This window comes from Anopheles gambiae, chromosome 2, assembly GCF_943734735.2.
Source record: "Anopheles gambiae chromosome 2, idAnoGambNW_F1_1, whole genome shotgun sequence".
Lineage (NCBI taxonomy): Eukaryota > Metazoa > Arthropoda > Insecta > Diptera > Culicidae > Anopheles > Anopheles gambiae.
Genome location: NC_064601.1, coordinates 19,732,706 through 19,748,557, shown reverse-complemented (window position 1 = coordinate 19,748,557; position 15,852 = coordinate 19,732,706).

Below are 15,852 nucleotides of genomic sequence, written 5' to 3'. Positions count from 1 at the left end.
TTATTTTTTAGATCGATTTCATAGCACCCTTTTGGTGACTAGTGGAAAGTAGAATTGATTAAAAACAAAGCCTGTGAGAAGGGACAGTTAGCGTGTGTGTAACATTTAGGGTAGGGATAGCGATTTGCCTGTGTGCGTCATGTAAACGAATGCATACCGTTACAGAAATTTGCTTTTGCAGAGGTCTTAGACTGATTGCGTGCAAATTTACCTTGAAAACATGTTTGTATTTTTCTAGCAGCTGAATTCAAAAGCTCTTTCGTTGTTGAATGCTTCATTTACAAAAGCGTTGCGTTTTATAACTTTCCTTTTAACTAATTTTAATTGATTTGCAAATCATAATCAGAAATCCTGCAATTCATCGTGTTTTATTTTTCGAATTCTATTTAATTAATTATGGCAAATGAAGGCATCACAGGGCCATTGCAAGAAATAAAATAATTATTGCACATGAATTGAACAAACCCATTCTGAATCTCACCCAACACAAAACAAAATCATATTTAAGTATCCTGTTGCAAACCAATAACGACAGCCCTCACTTCAGACCTGCTGCAGCGCGGTGGATATTAATTCAATCAAAACAAGCAGAACGTTCAAAACTCCCAACGTGCACGCGGGGTTATGTTTTTAATTACTTTAGCAATGTTATACCCATGCTTAAAAATACAACTACACATCTGCTCGAGTCGAACCGATCGATAACAAGGCCGAGGTAAATGTGCGGGGTAAAATAAAGGGAAAGTTCACTGATTACACCTGTCCGCTGAGCAGTGCGTACCCCGTCCGATCGGAAACTGCACCTGTTAAATACCATTTCGATTGCTTCTCAGAAGGCTTATGAATAAAATTCCGCTTCCTGACCCAAAAAAGCAGGAGGCACAGCTGATTGATAGCTTTCGGAGCAGATTTCGAAGAAACATAATAATACAATTTCCAGAGCCGATGATTGGATGCCGATTATGAATTTACGGCCCAGACAGATGGAATACATCATTGAGTCCCTTCCAAGATTCAGCAGAATTTGCTACCCCCAGCGAAAGCACTAATTAAAATGTCCTAAACTACTCCATCTGATTGAACTATTGATTGATGCGATCGGTTCGGAAGGATTAAGGTTGGAATGTAACGGAAATGGTTGTAACAGTTGTTGCAGTTCGCTCAGTGGCCTAAAATGCATTGCTTTATTTTACTATATTTAAGATCAAACTATGTTAAGAGGATATTCTCCTGCTGCAGCTATTGAAAAAGTGATTGAGCAAACATTACTATGATACACTCATTGTGAAACATAAATGTTTATTTTGTCATTTTGAAATCGTTCGGTTAAACATATCAAAGCAGTTGCGTAGGAAGTAGCAAGTAATCTTTTTCGATGAAATTGCTGCATAATTATTATACATCTTATCGGAATCACTAGCTAGTAATTATGCAATGCAATACTTTGTGTACGAGTCATCTATATTTTTCTGAGTAATTGTTATGCCTTAATTGGCGCTTTCACCGACACAGATTACTTGATAATGAGGGGTTTACCTGTCCGTCCCACGCTATTATCAGAATCGTGAACCCATCGCTGAGAAGTTCCGCAAAGATAATTATTCAGAGCATTGCGATCGTACAGAAAAACCTTGACCGTACAAGAGTGCACCTACACGAGCGATGGTTTAATATGAAGCAAAAATAATACAACCCTCAACCCATTCTGTCTGAGTAAAGTGGCAGTAGAGCCGATGTTGATGACTGTTTCGTAGTTAGTCACGCATAGATTTACCGCTTCGCAGTAAACTAAGACCGTGTCATGGTGCGAAATTGTTCCATCTTTCTTCCACCGGGATACCGAGATCGGTGCAGAAATGTGCACCACCCTCCAGTGGTACGGGATATTAATTTTATCGGAAACTTTTCGAGTGTCATCGAGCGAAACGTTCCCGACCGTCCCAGCCGGTTCACCGTGGCCAGGTGCAGCACTCAAGGCAGCAAAGTGCACTCGTCTGCATCCTGCTCGGGGAAGGAGCGCCATTCGGTGCCCGCATTGTGGATGGATAGGAAAGCAGGTAGCAAAGGATTTCTTGGGCAGGGAGAAAAAGTTTCATAACCTAGCTTCAAGTGTGCGAAGGTTTCTACATCCAGCGCCGGTCCCACAGCCGGTGGCGTTCATTGTCGCACGTTTTGGTTTTCTGCGGTGTATATAATGACGGGAGCTGGGATATCAGCGATGCAAAAGTGACGATGGAATAAACATTAAAATATGTGAGTACGTAAAAGTTTCCCTATTTAAAATGTACGTTTTTTTTCTAAAAGCCGTCATTTGGTTATACCTTGCCCAGCACATTGAGGAAGTTTAGACGCATAGAATGGCACTACCACTGACCTTCTTTAGAAATTGCATCAAGTTCGATCATTTTTTTACTCTCTTAAAATGTATCGTTGTAAAAATGTGTTTCAAAGCTATTCAATTAAATGTCCAACACAATATAAAGTCCAATTCGGTACACTGTAGCATAGCTTGCTCGCCGGTACGAAGACGTCAGCACAAATATTATACATACAAAATCTTCTTACACAAAATCAACAAAACACCTACGATACTTTTTCCACATGGATCACATCGCACCATTGGCAGAAACTATGTTTGTTTCCGGCTGGGTTTTTCCCTAACCTAACCATTGAAGGGATAGGCACGTCCAGCTAGAAATGGATAGGCAATGTAAACAGCTCTGTTAGATTTCATTTGCTGCAAAATATAAAGATTACAGTTTCTGGCACTATGTTGGGCGTTCGTTTATTTGCTAACAGTAAGCACTTTCAAAAGCGAGAAAAATTGCTAGCAGATGTGTCGAGACTGCAACTGGGGATACAAAAATAAAAACCTGCTCCTCAAAAACCATCCCACCGAGGGAAAAAGCTTTTCTGACGCTTGACGCAATTACCAAATGAGGCATTAGGGTACGCTCGGTTTGCGAGATCCAATTACCAGGGCCAGCTGAGCAGCCGAACTCGCCCAGTCTGCGGCCCTAGTTCCAGCGTAACCAGTGCGACGGATGGTGCTTGAAAACTTGCTCGCAAAGGACCACCTATTCCCGGAAGCATTGATGCCCGCAACGAAGACAGAACACTGGCACTGCAGTTCCGTGACACGGGTCCCGAATGCGGTGACTCAACGGTGAGCCCATTACGCTTCAGTACCCTCCCAGTGTTTCCTCCTGGCAATTGCAAACCGGCCACCATGCAGTAGACCTTGACATGTGGAACAATATTGAAGATGTTGAATGTTAACTTTCCAAAGCAGCTCAGCTAGACCTTCATATGTGCACACATGCACACACACACACGCGAGTAGAAGTTACACTGCACGCGAGTCAGTCAGCACACGGTTACCGATAAGTGGCCAAGTGGCAGTGGCAGAGAGTCACGAGAGTCACGGGCAAGATCCGGTGGAAGATGCACACGGGGCCTGCTTTTGCCACATCAAAAGCGCCCAAGACCGGCTGAGAACGAAACGGGTGGAGAGACAGAAGGCCACGGCACTTGCCATTTGCAGGACGTGTCGCACTGCGCATGTACTGGTGCCCAACCGATTTGCTCAAGATTGTCACGACAACATGCTGTCCGGCCTCGGCCGTCCCAGCTGATCAGTTGATTCGTGCGGGACTTCCTTCTGTTTGACCTTCCTGGAAATGATGGCCAGTTGCAAATGAACTAGTTGCCTTCTTTTGCGAGAAACCTGTACGGTACATCGACTCGTTCAACGGGATGTCGAGAGGAAATTTCACGGAACGGGCAGAGAGCAAGAGAATGACCATTTTCAATCGGGTCCAATTAATGTGAAACCATGATTAATTCCTGTCCCTCGTCCAACAGTCCCAGGAGCATGGTGTGTTGTAACATTCAACGCTCTATGCATCATTTGCTGGTACTGCCATATGGGTGCAGTTTTGTATTTATTACTACTAAACTACCAAGCATTGATAAATGTATCTTTTTTTTATCTGTACTTCACGTACCGTTGCATTGCCACATTGGAATTGTTGCTAATAAATAAAACAAAACAAAGTAGCTCCCATGCTAGATTTCCATGAAATTAGTATCGGTGAAAATGTATCACTGCATGCTCAATGTTGCATAAAATTTATAGAAGAAAAAAACAAAACAAAAACCCTCATCATAAAACTGGCTAACAATCCCTCTCCACTAGTCACACACACATACACATGGTTATAAAATCAAATCAATAATAATCGGTAATGCAATTTTCCACACCATGATCACTGAGCATTATTTTCTATAATTTCCCTGCCCGATAAAAGCGCGCAAAACGTGGGCCCGGTATTGGTGGCGAACAGTAGCGATATTAATTCAATCGTAAATAATACCCTTCGTTTTACGCTCGCAAATCTACCACTGTTCACAACAATGACACTATGGCCGCTGTTGCTTAGTCGTCGCTAGTGTAGCCCGCTACCGACACGAGCACATGCACAGAATAGGCCCCTTTTTCGACCTTTATGCCATACTCAGGCCCTGCGCTCAACACACATACACACACACACACACACACACACACAATAACCCATTCAATAACTGACCCCGAAAGGGCACAAGCAGGCGTAATGCAAAGAAGGATCATCTCGTTTGCAGCCATTGCCGATGGGGAATAGGCTTCCTTTGCAGTCGACTGGTTACGGGATTGAGCAAGCGCATCATATAAACGGGTGCTAGCAACGGAGCGTAACTGCACATTGGGGACAATGCTAGTAAAGCGATTCATGGACGGGTTCCTGTGAGATGAAGAGAAAGAGGAAGCGAGAACGTTAAGCACACATACCATTTCACGAAATCCAACAACTTACAGCGGTTCTGCTGAGCGATAAAATAATAGGTCCTATCCCATATCGATGACACAATCAGCAGCGCAGGTGTACGGACAGGCCCATTGATAACAAGCTGATTGGAGTAGATTAAGGCGCCCACTCGCAACCTGTTTCCCGGTCTGCAAAAGTGTCACCATCGATCAACATCGAACTTGGGCTACGGCTCTCAGAACAGCTGTAATGCGTTTCCGAACGATGCAGCACTTGCATTGTTTGCATGTTGCTGGCAGACGCAACAAGAAATTAATTTTCCAAAACTGATGAGTCCACCGGTTTGAAACTGGGACACCTACAACGATAGCAACGAAATGCAAATACACGCAACGGATGGTTCGATCACAGCTGGAAATGAGGTCAAGCATTGAGACAGCAGACCGGATTCGCTTGGAACATCCACAGCCGGTAGTGATTGATTTGGCCCATTCGGTTGGCAGCTAGGCAGCGCTTCGGGAAGGAAGGACGGCGCCAATTACAAGTGCCGGGGCACAAACAACACTCGGACGGTTTGGACGCGCCCAAACCGTGTTCCGGTAAGATGAAGACGTGAAACGGCAACGGTCATACATCTTGTCCGGCTTAACACCATTAATTTCTACCAAACCTCGGTAATTGCCCTGCCCGGGTAGGTGGTAGACTGTCACCAATGACTAAACCGAGCATCGTGTCTTTCCCGTTCCCGTTCCCGTTCCCTTTCTCGAACGTTTTGTGGATGGTTTGATGGATGCGCGTACGCCAAAGTGCTAAGACGACACAGATGTCTGGCGGGCGTGTTTAACTCAGGGGGTGCTCGGATGTGCATGGCGAAGCCGATGGCAGTGTCCAAAACTAGGAACACGATATTATCGTTAAATAAAGACGTGTGCTATTTGCGGCAGTTGAGACGAATGCTGGCACTAGCTGTCGGTGCTAAATCTGAACGGATGCATGCCGTAGTGGCGGTGTCAAAACTGTTTACGACTGTACAATCGATTTGCTGACAGCTCCAATGCAGGATTGACATGCTGCGGCACATGTGTCAAGGAGTGGGAGTTGATGGCGTTTAAATTAGCATATTTAACGGTTGTGACAGCTACCAGAAATGCGTGTCGAGCTGGTGACCTTGTAAAGTGCGAGCTTGCACAAGATCGTAGTACATGAGCATGAGCGCAGGGCAGAGTAAAATAGGATAGCGTAATTAGATTTTTTTTCAAAAAGCGACATATCAAAACCGGAACTTCAGATAAATAACTAATGAACTAAAGAACTAAAAAACAAAACTAATTAACTAATGAATTAAAGAACTAAAGAACTAAAGAACTAAAGAACTAAAGAACTATAGAACTAAAGAACTAAAGAACTAAAGAACTAAAGAACTAAAGAACTAAAGAACTAAAGAACTAAAGAACTAAAGAACTAAAGAACTAAAGAACTAAAGCACTAAAGAACTAAATAACTAAATAACTAAATAACTAAAGAACTAAAGAACTAAAGAACTAAAGAACTAAAGAACTAAAGAACTAAAGAACTAAAGAACTAAAGAACTAAAGAACTAAAGAACTAAAGAACTAAAGAACTAAAGAACTAAAGAACTAAAGAACTAAAGAACTAAAGAACTAAAGAACTAAAGAACTAAAGAACACAAGAACTAAAGAACACAAGAACTAAAGAACTAAAGAACACAAAAACTAAAGAACTAAAGAACACAAGAACTAAAAACCTAAAAAACTAATAAATTTAATTTTGACAACAATATGATCTTTACATCCCGATTCTTTATTTACTATGTTGTTAACTCATTAGCACTTGTTTTATCAAACTCTAAATCATTCTGGAATAATGTTCATGACATATATACTATTTCTCCAGCCAAAGAACAGTACCCATTCATCCAATTGCTCATTCAGACTCATTCAATAGCGCTCTAGCTGTATTTATGTTAAACTGCCAATTATATGCTGCATGAAAACAACATTAAAATTGATTTCACAGTAATCATCGTTGGTTCGTACGCGCTATGAGCCATTTTCATCAATAAGCATGCGTGTGTGGGTAATGCTCGTGTGTGTGTGTGTTGAAGTGAAAAAAGTGGACCTACGACAAGCAACACATAATTAACAGTGGGGATTATACTGCTCGGCGGAGACAATAAAACACAGCGTTACTGTTACTGATATCGGCCGGCTGGTGACCATCTCATTAGCAGCTAATGGACAATCCAGGGGATAAGCACGATTAACTTATTTTAACATCAGTAATCAACGCAATATTTATGACACCGAGTGTCTTTTTTTTTCACCAACCAGTTGGTGCATGGATTATACGTGATTATCGAACAATTCAGTTGCATCTGCAACCACTCGCTCGTTCGTTGGATAAAATATCAAGTTCTTATGAAAGGGATAACTGACATATCAGCAAGAAAAATAAAACACACCCAACACAGCAAATCTCTCGTTCTCACTTTCCTTCCCATGTTACAGTATGTACGCATGAAGTTGTTCGCCACTGCACTGCACTTGCAGACACCGTGTAACGATTATTTTATCACCATGTAATGGATCATTGGACGGGTGCTTGCTTTCTTGCGAAATCACCATTCGCGAATGTTTACCAGTTCCTTTGAGCCTTGCGAACAAAGAGTTCGTGGCGAAAGCCATAGTACAAATTAAGATCCCTCTCCACGGCTGGGGACAACTCGTACAAAGACAAGCGTACCCTTCGATTATGCTGTGAAACCTCCTTCAATACTCCCGCTTGATGTACAGATTGAAGGGGCGTTCCATTATGTCCACCCTCTCGGGATGATCCATTACAATAACATCATCCATCTAGAGGGAAATTATGCTCTTTCAGTGATACATTCATCTCGTGTACTCGTTAGCAGTCGTTTGTTCACACCGTTCACCTTTCACCTTAAAGCTGCTCTCCAAGCTCCACGGCGAGGTTATGCCTGCAGTGCGATTTTACGTCATACACAGTTGCATCTTATTTTGTGTGTTTCGTGGTGTGTTCTTCTTTCTATGACTGGACTACCATCCCCTTGTTGCCGGTTTATCTGGTGGGTGGCACTTCACCACTCTTAGCATACAGTGCCTGTCGCATAAAATTGAGATTTATGACAAATCTTCCACAGTCCCATTTTACACTTTCTAATGATGATGGCTGGAAGATTCAAGCGCCTGACGAGCTGTGCACGGTTGTGTGTGTCCCGATTTCCCGCAAACTTGCCCAAGGGTACAAAGCGTAATGTTGAATATGGTGCACATTTTCCAAACATGAAATCTTCATAAACCGTACGAAGTTCGACGCGTTTCCAAGAAACGCCCTGCTTTCGCACGGGTCGAACACTGCCGTCCGTTCATCCGGGGAAGGGTAAGTGCGAACGCATTTACCGATTAGCTGCGTTTATGGTTAGTTTTATTACCCACCATTACCCCTCAAACACAGCTCCACCCAAAGCTGCGAACACTTTTGTTGTAGCTCGAAACATTCGAGGTATTTCCGGGAGCGCTGTGCTTCTAAACCCCTCCACGTATCTGTTAATTTTTTTAATATTGTTCAAGAGGCTAAGAGTGAGCCAAGCGTCGGAAAATGTCACAAATGAGCCTGTTTACGTGGCTCACAAAAGTAACAACCCCGCTTTAAATGTATTACTTTTGCTGCTGCAAACAACAGGCAAACAAGTGGCTGGCCGCATGAAAACGGGCCCCTTTTTGGGAAATTTATGACACAATAAACTCTTCCCTGTTTATCGCACAATGATAAATTGTTAGGATTCTTTATTAAAACTTCCCCGGCTAGATGGATGCGTTCTTGGGCTTATTACTCTGCGAGACGTGTATATGGAGTTCTGTATGCGTGTGTGTGTGTGTGTGTGAGAGAGAGAGAGAGAGAGAGAGAGAGAGAGTATTATGGGTGTGAAACTTTATTTAAGCTAGTGTTGGTAATGTAAAGCAGCATGTGAAGGAGGTACAACTTTGTTAATATTTATGCAAAATCTATTCAAACAAACACTTGATACGATGGTATTAAATTTTAATAGTTTTGTTTTGTGTTTTAGTTTGTTTAAGATTTGTTATTAAAAGCAGGCTTTTTTCGGTTCGCTGTTACTTCAAGTATAAGCTGAATGTTCATTAGACGTATTGGCGTATGTATTGTAATTTTTATAAGAGTAATGGTATCATAAAACAATAGGACCATAACTGTTTCAGGTAAAAAAAAGCGTTTATAATCTTTTTTAAAGACGATATGCTGTACCGAAAATTTAATACAGCAGATATGCCGAAAGGCAAATGGCAAATGCCATTGTTTAAAGCAAGCTGAATACACGACACCCAAGCATACTTAAACCCTTAAAAAAGGCAAACGCACTCATTCCATCGCATTAAGGCCAAACCTTGAGTGATTAATGTGGACGCAAAAAAAAATCGATCGATAATAGTGCTGCAATGAGGGTAGTTTTATTTGAATGGTTTTCCGCACCAACGATCTGAACCGAGCCGGGAGCTTTAAATCCCTTTGCCATATGCATTCCAAATGCACTTCCGGTATGGGCAGGATATCATCAATGGAGTTTTTCCTCCTTTTTGTTTTTTTTTTGTTTTTTTTTTGTTTTTTGTACATGCCTGCACATCGTTTTCCGTTGTCCCGCATGGAGTTAACCAGCTTAAGCACATACGACTACATCGCTTGCATTTTCCCGTGTTAATTAAACGGAACTGTCACACGGGAAAATCAATATCACTTCATTCACACGCTCTCGTGAGCAAGGGTTTTGTCCGGAACCGAGCAGTGCGCGACGCAGAAATGGAAATCAATCAAAATAATCTCTTTCCCAATTTTCAGCAGATGAAAGCGAGCGTGTAGAGATAATGTGGAACAAATCGATGGAATTAATATTTCACCTCGGCGAATAGCCGAACAATGGATCTGTTTGGTGACAAATTTCCTTTCATCGCCGTTTGTCTTTCGATCTTGACCGTCGATAGGAAGAGATAGCAACCATAAAGGACCCTTTGGAGCAGTGGTGCATAACATCTTCGAGCAACAAGTCCACTCACGGTGCTGTAGATAACGCGCTTTCCGAAGGCTGAAAGCATTGCAAGAAAAATGTACAAATAAAGCACCGTTGCTTTCTTCGCTCTTCACCAACTCACCCATTGAACCCACCCACCCGTGGAAAATGCTGCACATGAGTGGAAAAACAAGCTCGAAGCAAAGCCATCCACCTTCCACTGCGCAACAAACAAACACAGGCACGATTCGGTTGTGTGGTGTCATTTTTATTGGACGCTTTATCGGTTCCCTTTTTGCACGGACCCTTTGGACGCAACGCAGCACGCGTCAGGTAACGGACAGCGACAGGTGCTTGTTAGTACCGTACACGAAACCGATGAAATCCTTCCCCGCTGGAACCTTCCACCCCAGTGCGCTCACTATCGATTGCCTTAGCTGATAAATTATCTCCCTCCCTACAAGCTGGCTCCAAAGTCGGTCCGGCGGAAGGCAAACGAAACAACATTCGAAGAAAAGGCAAATATTTCTCGGTCAAGTCGACCCGCAAAAACGGACCAAGTCGGAGGGCCCAAGAGTGGCGGGTGTGCGGGAAGCTGCTGACGTAAGATTTTGACAAATCGAACAACGATAAGATGGAATGTCGGTACCGTGCCAGTATCTTCACACACGTACACGTACATACAAGGCACTTCCTCTCACCGAATCCTCACTTCCCGTTGGGCCCCAGGAAACCTTATCGGTGGGGGGAAAAACCAATAATAATAAATCACTATCGGTTGTGTTGTGTAGCAGCAGCAGAGAATGCGGGCATAAGTTTACGACGGGGTTGCACGGGCCGAAGCAGCAGGTTGGGCTTGCTTGCTGATGGGCGTAACACACTGTCATCCGCAGGTTCTCGTGTCTTCCGTACCGGCATGTAGTTAGGGCTCGCACACTCCAAACGTTAGCTTCCTACTGATTGCCGATCTCGCTCGCTTGGGTTCGAAGTACTTAGTCGGTGTGAGTGAACGCTGTTAAAGGTTTGCTGTTGTACTGGCAGAAGGGAGAGACAAGAATAATTTCTCTAATAAAAAAAAAAAAACAAACAAACAAAAAACTAACTTTTGTTAAAAACAAAAACATCTCATCGGAATCGGTTCCGGAGCTTTGTCCCGTCTCGGGAGATTGCTATGAGGAGCAGCAAAATCAAAACACCATTATTAATGGAGCTGGCCGGCGTCACTTAATTACGTTTTGGTATACCCTGCAGCAAGTTCAGCCATATATTCCGTCGGTGTTTTAGTTTTTGTTCTTTTTCTCCTATCACACCGTTCTGTGTCCTTTGCGTTCTCTTTTTTGTTTGTTTTTGGCCTGCTGACCAATGAGGCTGTTTATGAGCCGGTTTTGTTCCGTTTTTAGCCGACGGGAAAGATAAAGAATTTTTAATCTGTCAAAGTGTAGGTAGTGAAAGGAATGGGGAAAATCAATAACTGCTTTGTTGCATGGGGCTAATTTCTTTCCTCCTTTCGTTGCCATCGCATGATCGACCAGGCGTCTCCACCAGTAGAATGTTTCATGAAATAAGTTTCCATTTCGTGATCAACAGTAAGTGAGTGCTATCCGTTTAAAGCTTGACTTGAAAGTTGAAGTTTTCTTACGAACATTTTGATGGAAAAATACTACAAAAAAATGTACCATTTAATCTTCAAATGTTAAACAAAACGTGAGCCACCAGGCGCATCCGTTGGCCACTGGCACAAAACTGGTTTATGTGCAAGCGCAATAATTATAATTTTTAATGGAATGAAAAATGTTTAACCACCTAAGTTACGTTCCATACAGCCCATATTAACAGCCCATAAAACCGTAAACATCAGAGCCCTCGGATGCCCCCGAAACTCATTTCGTACCGGCCGATGTGCGTATTTACCGAATGTTTCAGTGGTTCATTACTCCGCCGAGAATTGGCCGCCCACCGAACGGACGGCCGTGCGTTAAATCTCGCCAGACTGTAGTCAGTTGTCACGCGGGACCTGCCCCGGTCCCCGTTGGCTCGAAAATGATGGAAATCATTCGTGTGAGGCGAAAACAGCACACCAACAACAACAACCCGCCACCATCAATGCCATGCCATCCATCCTGCCCAATCGGCCCAAAAACCGAGCGCGGGAAAAGACGAATGGGAGAAAAACACAGAAACGCTGAATAAAAAATTAACCTTCACATCAAAAACACAGCCGCACTGGGATCCAGTAACGGCTTCGGTGGTTTTTGTGTAAGCGTTTAATTAAATTCTGCCTTATCTTCCTCGGTTCCGATCGGGATTGGGCGCTGGAGTAAAATTGGTTGATGGATTTACTTGCCAGTGAAAAGCGGTTCGAAGTTAAAGCGAAAATTGAACCATGAAGAGTGACTACATAGCGTCCCATACGATAGAAATGGAAATGTGTGTGGACCATTTTCCTGCAACGATCTTTAATTGCTCCTATGCGGGATCCGGAAAGCAATGAAGGATGAACGAGTGCTTGAATTGACAACGTTTCATTCCGTTAGTCGTATGCACTGTATAGTAGAAGTGGTTATGCACCATAAATTACACATGTTCTTGGAATACTAGATACCTATTAGTTAGCCATGATTTAGCACAACAATCAGTGAACGAATGGAGGATATGCATGAGTAACCCATTTCATCGAAGTGCAACAAAACACTGAATAGTTATGGTTAAGGAAAACATTCCATGAATTTTATGATTTTCCGAAATGTTTTGTACAACTGACTGTTTTCCAAAACAAAAAAACCGTACATACCAGGGCAATGCACCCACGCAACCCTGGTAAGGCGGTCGGATAGTTATTTAAAATTGATGCAAACAATTCTAACATATTTGAGTGTAGGAGCTGCGGCTGGCGAATAGGACACTGAACGATGAGTTAAACTGTTGGTTTCGTATTGGTATGTTGGTATGCCAAATACATCTGAGATGCTCTTTGAAACCTTCCAGGAATGCATAACTTTACACAATTGGAGCACTGAGTGAAGCGGTAAACGGATCGAGAGAAAATGCCTTGGTACGCTTGAGAATTAATAATGCTGTAAAGTATTTCTTAGCAATCGTTCAATGGTCTGTGCAATTTTGATCCTATAAAAAAAGCCATTTTCTTCTGTTTGTGCTTATACATTTAAATGCTGCTTTAAAGCGATGGTTGCATTTCACTTCTTGACGGATCATATGCATCTACCATCTATTTATACCTTCACAGGCAATATCACGATGTACGATTGTTCGCTTCAAGCAATTACCAACATTAATATGTTTCTGTTAATCTCCTTGGATTAATCAATCAAATGAATTAGCCGCAAGCAACATTGTCCTGCATTCCTCGCGCACGATCAACATGATCAACTGTAATAAATTCCAACGAAAACCTCTCAATTGATTGTGTATAATTTATTGCGAACGAATCGAACCCACACAAACAAGTCATCGTCTTCTACCACTACTGTCACTGTCCCTCAAGGAGCCCGGTTTGATTCCCTTTATACTTGGCCGCTGATTTTGTGCCTGATGGTGAGAAGATTATCCAATATCATATCCATCTGCAAAGGAGCGTTGAATCATTCAATAGTATGACCCACCGCCTCGGTGCGGTTTGATAGTTGTGGTTTTGCACCGTGCTTCTTGCGCCACCCATCCCTCTCCCGGTTCCCGGAGCTGTCTTAAGAAACGCTCCAATCGAACATTGTTATGCAGCGAATGTTTATCTTTCATATCTACCGCTGGCCTCGTCTCGGAACAGGGGGGTTTTGCTAATGTTTTTCCTTCCTTTTTTGTATAACGGGGGGCGCCTTGGCACTACGTAGCTCTATTCTGCATCGAATCCCTATGCCAACCGAATCGAACAGCTCTGCCGAATTGTTATCTTTCGGGGAAGGGATAATATTTCGACAACGATTTCATGCTCGACATACTCACACACACAAACTAAAACCGGTACGCCAAACGACCGTGAGCGATTGGATGCTTATCGATTTGCACGAGCGTACGGACACGGTTGGCAGGGCCCGTACCTGTGCCAACGCCGGGGAGTTGTTACTACATTTATTTTACCGTTTCGTCTGTCTCTGCAGTTTCATCGTTGTGTAGTGTTGTTCTGTCTGTCGCATCCTCCACTCCAATCATCCGCGTACGGCTCTACATGGAGAGCTATCACGCTAGAATGATTTGTTTAGTCAGAGGAAAAATGGGCTAAAGTTCGCTTAACTCCCCTTTTCGTAAAGTTTGTCGGTTGACAGAGCAGATGGATAGATTGTGCTCCACAATCAACTCACTTTCATCGACAGCTAATTTCGAATGTTTGCGTGATTATTTTACAACAGTGCACACGAAATGCTGGCACACGGGTGAGTACACTTTCCAACTGTAATCATAATACTTCACAAACTGATGGCAACGTTTTTTTTATCTCTATGTAATGTACATACGTGGAAAGTTAAATGACCTTCGTTTGGACAGTGGGTACGTTGGACTTATTTGCCTTTCAGAACATTACCTTACTTTGCAGAAGTTCCAGAAGGTCCACGCGCGGGCTTCAACAAGCCTGAACGTGACCAGTGTCCTTTGATCATCCGGTTCTGCGTGGTACTGATAAATCCAGGAAGCCTGTATAGGCCGGCATACACCATGCAATGCGAAGGTTTTTTCATCAAGGTAGATGATTGATGAGGTATATCGATTAACTTGTTTTCTCAGAAAGAGACTCATATTTTAAGTGACTGATGGTTGCCAAATTGTTTACTGTGAAAAGTAAAAGCATTCGGCAGTCGCTAATGATAGCTATTTACACGAAAAAATAATCAAAATAAGGAGTATAGCAATAAATTATTAGCAGAGAAAAATTATCTATATTTATTAAATCATCTATTTCCAGCTCGTCCTAACTGTAAAGTGATGCAATTCAACATTAACTGCATTCTTTTTGTCAAAGCTTCATTCCCTTTTATAAGTGTTCCTTCCATCCGTCGTAGCGTTGCAGCGACAACAAGGCCCATGCCATTACAATACCTACCTGTGATTAACAAAGCATACATCATTTCGCTCGTGTGTCACTTCAAACGGTAGCTAGGGAAACACGTTACAACATGCCGGACCTAGAAACCTCTCCCGCTAAGTGCTGGCTGTACTAACACGGTGTGATGTGTCGTTGCGCGATGCTACATAATTAATGACGAACCAGACGTTCAGGTGCAAAGTGCGCCACAGAAAAAAAAATGGCTTCACATTTGTAAAATTTGCAGTCTATCTTGGCTGCATCGCTGACAGTGTGGTAGTGTAAATAATTTCCTCATTACTTTGCACCACGCAGCTTCATCAAAGTGGCTTTCCGCGTTATCATCGTCGTTATCATGACCTCCGGTGAGGCTTTTATTTTCCACTCACTTAATGCAAAAGGTGTATGAATTGGTTCATACATGGTTTCAGAATAAGCAAACAAGTGGTGCACACGTACTTACCAATCACCAAAATTGCGATACTGTGTGTACAGCTCTAGGAACTGCTGATACATTTCAGCTGACGTTTATTTTAATTTTTACTGGGTGTACTCGTTAATGGTTTTGGTTTCTTTCCTGGAACTATTCTGTAACTTTCGCTTATTTCTTCATTTGTACTGTTTCACTTCAACGAACAATACTATATTGTGTAATTATGCTTTCAACTCGTACATCTTACTTGGCGATCTTCATAGTACAAAGCTCTGATGTTTGTATTTAAATCACCAAGAAATGACAAATTTGATACATTTCTGCAAATTTTCGAAAAATGTTCACATTGTAGATTGATATTTTGAAGTACTTCTTTTACAGTAGGTAGGTTTTCTGTTAACAAGTAATACAGACTTATTAGTTACCACGCAGCCGAATAGTCAGTTCAGCGGAACGTCCACGCTAGGCATAAAACCTACGACGTGCGTGTTGTTAAGTCACGCAAGCCTCCAGAAACCTC